This window comes from Nerophis ophidion, linkage group LG11 (genome assembly GCF_033978795.1).
Source record: "Nerophis ophidion isolate RoL-2023_Sa linkage group LG11, RoL_Noph_v1.0, whole genome shotgun sequence".
In the NCBI taxonomy this organism is placed as follows: domain Eukaryota; kingdom Metazoa; phylum Chordata; class Actinopteri; order Syngnathiformes; family Syngnathidae; genus Nerophis; species Nerophis ophidion.
Genome location: NC_084621.1, coordinates 2,942,839 through 2,948,948, shown reverse-complemented (window position 1 = coordinate 2,948,948; position 6,110 = coordinate 2,942,839). Strand labels below are relative to the sequence as shown.

At 42.5% G+C, this 6,110-nt stretch overlaps 1 long non-coding RNA gene across 1 annotated transcript; it reads left to right on the top strand.

Annotated features, from left to right (window-relative positions):
- Positions 1-994: 994 nt before the first annotated feature.
- LOC133561551 (uncharacterized) lies at positions 995-5,956 on the top strand. Its single transcript, XR_009808715.1, has 2 exons — positions 995-2,297; positions 4,718-5,956. It is a non-coding gene; the product is annotated as an uncharacterized LOC133561551 (long non-coding RNA).
- The last annotated feature ends 154 nt before the right edge of the window (positions 5,957-6,110 follow it).

Genomic DNA, 6,110 nt, shown 5'->3' with positions numbered 1-6,110 from the left:
AAACCACTCATTGCTTGGACTTTACTGACGCCAGGTCCGGCTGACAACTCACTCCTTAAATATGCGTGGTGGTCAAGCTAGCTCTGTTCTCAATGAGTCCTGGGCGCCATTCAGCCTTTCTTGAAGAAAAAAATGCCCTATGCATGTGTTTTCAGCTGTACGAATCGTTCAAATCGCGAAAAGGATAAACGTTTCTACAGAGTTCCTCGAGAAGTTATCAAAACTGGCGGAAGAGTGCAAGATTTTACAAACCGACAAGAAAAGCAGCACATACTCCAGTCCAAGGGAGCCGAGTCAAAGATTGCATGAGTTTGCAGCGATCACTTAGTTTGTATAATATGCTTTTAACTTTTATTCTCTCCCATTTGAAGTATTTTCTGGATTTTATTTGGATTTCTTAAACATGTTTGCTACATATGTTTTCGAAAAGCACCAAGCCGACAAGTGTAAATAAAATAAATCAAATGTGAGCAAAAGCCCAGAGTTCAGCTTTTACCAAAGGCCACAGTGATACATGCACACACAAAACGTTGACATCTATAGTTATATTTTGATAAAGACGGGGAAAAAGACGCTCCTCGTTAAGGGCGCATGCGACAGCAACAACAAACATGGCAGTAGACGCAAAGTTAAACCATCACATGCCAAACCATGTATATTTATCCGGGAGAGTTTTGATACCAATTTCCTTGACCCAGCCACACAAAAATATGTTCTAGACCTCTATGCTTTTCCAAGTTTCCATCTGTTTTGTCGTGTAGGATGACGTCTGGAGCACAAGATAGTTCGACATGTCTGGAAACGCGGCCTGAGGATAATCTTTGGTATTACTCGACAAATCTTTTTTGATTAATTATAGCATACTTGCCAACTTTGAGACCTACGATTTCGGGTGGTCGGGGTGGGACGGAGGCGTGGTTGGGGCGGGGGGCGTGGTTAAGAGGGGAGGAGTATAATTCACCAACTCGAGTATTTCATATATATATATATATATATATATATATATATACACACATATATATATATATATATGAAATACTTGACTTTCAGTGAATTCTAGCTATATATATTTATCTTATTATATATACAAATAAAAGAAATAGTTGAATTTCCGACGGCACCTATCAAATACACAGTAATAAAAACACAGTTGTTCTATTAACTGTACTGTGTTTGCTGGTTACTAAAAAAACAACAACACTTACCTTTCACTATTTGAGTAACCTTTGTTCTGCCATTTGCGTATTGGCGAGCGATCTCCGAATCCGGGAACATATATCACGGATTTGTTGTAGACCTCTGCAAATGAGAACGGGATGTTGCTTCCAGCTATCAGCATGGCCATCTTTGTCTCAGCATAAGTTACACCATCCGGTCTCCTTTTTGCGAGGTGCCCCATATAATACTGGGTTGTGAACGACGCTGCGCTGCGGACGCTTTGTGCTTCGCTGACCGTTCATGGCTGAGTATATCCGTTCGGCCGCCGTGTTCAATGGAGAAGTCTGTTCTACAAAATTTACAGGCAACATACCCCTTCCCCTTTGAACTCTCCTGGATAAACTGAGATTCTTGTTTCCAATCGTTGTGGAACTTGCAAGCGTATTTCTTCATTTTGCTCGTCGACGGTGTAATATAGTGGGTTGGAGTCAATAACCAGGCGACATGATGAAGTTACGTCTTTCATTGTCACTGACGTCCCACTGGGTCATTATTGTCACCAATGTCCCACTGGGTGTGAGTTTTCCTTGCCCTTATGTGGGCCTACCGAGGATGTCGTGGTGGTTTGTGCAGCCCTTTGAGACACTAGTGATTTAGGGCTATATAAGTAAACATTGATTGATTGATTGATACTGTGGGCTTCAGAACAGACTCCCTAATGCATGTTCCTTGACTGCACTTAAATGTAGAATATATTTACATTCTATTCTTTTCTATGTACAGTAGATGGCAATATTGTCCTCTTTAAAAGGGTCACAGCATTGCTGAGTCAGGTTCTCATGGAGCTGGAGGTTGCGTGGCCTCCAGTTCCGCCTGAATTTCAGGAGATTTTCGGGAGAAAATTTGTCCCGGGAGGTTTTCGGGAGAGGCGCTGAATTATCGGGAGTCACCCGGAAAATCCGGGAGGGTTGGCAAGTATGAATTATAGGGCTGTAGTCCATTGCAAATGTTTATTGTTTTGCTCGTATCTGCTTTTTGCAGGAAGATCTAACCCCCTTGCGTACTCCTGATAGTTTTCACGCTGCTTGCTGCACAACAGCCATCTTGGCTTGGTTGACCACCACTGCTTTTCATTTCCGGTAAGAAGTCACGTCATGGAATACTAGCAATTGTCAGTTTTCCCCTTTAAGGAAATGTAGCGAATGAGTATGTTGTCTTCAGACTGTCAGGAATGATAGTTCTACTTTGAAGTGAAAACACTATTAATACATATCTGACTCATATAGCTATGGTCAAAGGTAACACAGGTGCTAATCATTGCTCTTTATTGTTAGACGAACTGTTTCTTGTTAACCGTGGGAAATACTCGCCATCTGCCAATAGAGTTTCAGTTGATTCATAGGCTTTTAATGTCTAATTCCATACTGGACTTGTGTGGGGAATTTATATTAAACCATATCACATCTCATACATGATGATTGCCTAATATGAATCATGTGCGGATAGGTCCCGCCTCTTTTCTAACATGTCCTCCTCCGCCTTGATGGGATTCCTTTAGGCCCCTTAGTTACAGTGGGGCAAAAAAAGTATTTAGTCAGCCAGCGATTGTGCAAGTTCTCCCACTTAAAATGACAGAGGTCTGTAATTTTCATCATAGGTACACTTCAACTGTGAGAGACAGAATGTGGAAAAAAAAATCCAGGAATTTTAAAGAATTTATTTGTAAATTATGGTGGAAAATAAGTATTTGGTCAACCATTCAAAGCTCTCACTGATGGAAAGAGGTTTTGGCTCAAAATCTCACGATACATGGCCCCATTCATTCTTTCCTTAACACGGATCAATCGTCCTGTCCCCTTAGCAGAAAAACAGCCCCAAAGCATGATGTTTCCACCCCCATGCTTCACAGTAGGTATGGTGTTCTTGGGATGCAACTCAGTATTCTTCTTCCTCCAAACACGACAAGTTGAGTTTATACCAAAAAGTTCTATTTTGGTTTCATCTGACCACATGACATTCTCCCAATCCTCTGCTGTATCATCCCCTTCCATCCATTTTGTACCGCTTATTCCCTTTCGGGGTCGCGGGGGGCGCTGGCGCCTATCTCAGCTACAATCGGGCGGAAGGCGAGGTACACCCTGGACAAGTCGCCACCTCATCGCAGGGCCAACACAGATAGACAGACAACATTCACACACTAGGGACCATTTAGTGTTGCCAATCAACCTATCCCCAGGTGCATGTCTTTGGAGGTGGGAGGGGCCTATCCCCAGGTGCATGTCTTTGGAGGTGGGAGGGGCCTATCCCCAGGTGCCTGTCTTTGGAGGTGGGAGGGGCCTATCCCCAGGTGCATGTCTTTGGAGGTGGGAGGGGCCTATCCCCAGGTGCATGTCTTTGGAGGTGGGAGGGGCCTATCCCCAGGTGCATGTCTTTGGAGGTGGGAGGGGCCTATCCCCAGGTGCATGTCTTTGGAAGTGGGAGGAAGCCGGAGTACCCGGAGGGAACCCACGCAGTCACGGGGAGAACATGCAAACTCCACACAGAAAAATCCCGAGCCTGGATTTGAACCCAGGACTGCAGGACCTTCGTGTTGTGAGGCAGACGCTCTAACCCCTCTGCCACCATGAAGCCCTGCTGTATCATCCTTGTATCCATTTTGGTATAAACTCAACTCGTCGTGTTTGGAGGAAGAAGAATACTGAGTTGCATCCCAAGAACACCACACCTACTGTGAAGCATGGGGGTGGAAACATCATGCTTTCGGGCTGTTTTTCTGCTAAGGGGACAGGACGATTGATCCGTGTTAAGGAAAGAATGAATGGGGCCATGTATCCTGAGATTTTGAGCCAAAACCTCCTTCCATCAGTGAGAGCTTTGAATGGTTGACCAAATACTTATTTTCCACCATAATTTACTAATAAATTCCTACAATGTGAATTCCTGGATTTTTTTTTTCACATTCTGTCTCTCACAGTTGAAGTGTACCTATGATGAAAATTACTGACCTCTGTCATCATTTGAAGTGGGAGAACTTGCACAATCGTGGGCTGACTAAATACTTTTTTGCCCCACTGTATTCAGGTATTATTCACGGAATGAGGGCCACAACTTGTTTCAGTCCATTGTACGAGTCAAAACCTGCACAGACTTGTACACGGGCCAATGTCATTCCTCACACACTTTGTGCAATACAGGTTCATTTGTTTGTGTTTTCAATTCAAAATGATTCAGGTCAAATGTTCACCATGTCTGCAACATTGTTTTTGTTTGTGTGTTAGCTTTACATGTCAGTAAGTCTAAATAGTCTTCAAGCACGTCGCCTGTCAGCATTCCAACTTTAAGCTTGAAAAAAAAATAACATTTATGTGTTCATACATCATGTAAAATGTTCATTCGATATAGAATAAAATGTACATTTTGTATAAAAACTAGGGGTGGGCAAATTAGTGCGTTAATTATGAGTTAACTCATCAATCTATTAACGCCGACAATTATTTTATCGCACATTTGCGTATGTTGTTTACATGCTTTTATTTTGTTAACGCCTTTTCTTAACAAGATGGCGTCGCCCGGCGTGGAGGGGCTCTTGGTAAAGATGGAACATTTGGCAAAAATACCGGACAATTCTGCAAATGTCATGGCTGGCTTACAGCGTGGTCACTCCGGGATCACTTACGACCGCCAGACAATTCTGGATGTGGATAGATCGGGCTGTTTTGGACTGAATGAGGCGTGCATGCTAGACCGGCTAGCTAGCATGGGAATACTTTGCCGGCTACATCCAGCGGCCTGTGAAGCAGCGGAGTATATGTGTTGTCTGTCTATTTCAATCAATCAATCAATCAATCAATGTTTACTTATATAGCCCTAAATCACTAGTGTCTCAAAGGGCTGCACAAACCACTACGACATCCTCGGTAGGCCCACATAAGGGCAAGGAAAACTCACACCCAGTGGGACGTCGGTGACAATAATGACTATGAGAACCTTGGAGACGAGGAAAGCAATGGATGTCGAGCGGGTCTAACATGATACTGTGAAAGTTCGATCCATAATGGATCCAACACAGTCGCGAGAGTCCAGTCCAAAGCGGATCCAAATAATGCAGACCAGGAGTGTTGGCTGAGTTCTTAACGTTTGCTTTCAGAGCGTGCATATCACAACATACAAGATGCCGTCATGGCGACACAACCTATACCGGGCTACCGCGCATGCTCCTCACTCCTGTTGCATGCTGGGTAGGGTAGTTCTTTTATTCCCTGGCTCATAACATCACAATATAGTACCATGTATATGATGCCTTCAGTTTATCAAAGCACCAAGCAAACAATCGGAAAATTCCCATCATATCAATTCCTAGATATGGTCATAATTATTTGAAGTGCACTACGCAGAATAAACACAACATTATTAATATTGCTACTACGGATAATTTGATCAAAAATTCCCTAAAACAGCCCACTACCTATAATATAGTTTTTTTAAACATAAGACCCTGATAAAAAAAATGTTTCTGCTGTTACCTCAGAAATTGCCTGTTCAGATGTTATGATTGTGGCTCAGAGATTTGTATGTAGATTATATTTATTTTCCATAACAAACAGGATAACTTAAATACCCTGGCAGTGGCAATAAGCTTAAATGTTTGTATTGACATTTTTGGAGTTGATTTTCATCAAATATGCTGTTTAACTGCTACTGTTTAACAAGGACTGATTTAAATTGTGTTTGCACAACAAATGTTTTGGCGCTTTTGTTCATGTGGGAGAATATTCCAATAAAGGTGCACTACACACTACTTTTGAATTCATTATTGGGCTTTGTGTATACAATGCAGTTAATCGCGATTAATCGGAGAAATAGTGCGATTAACTTCGATTAAAATGTTTAATGGTTGCCCAGCCCTAGCATATACACATACATTATCTGAGTGCTTTGAGCACATTATTGCA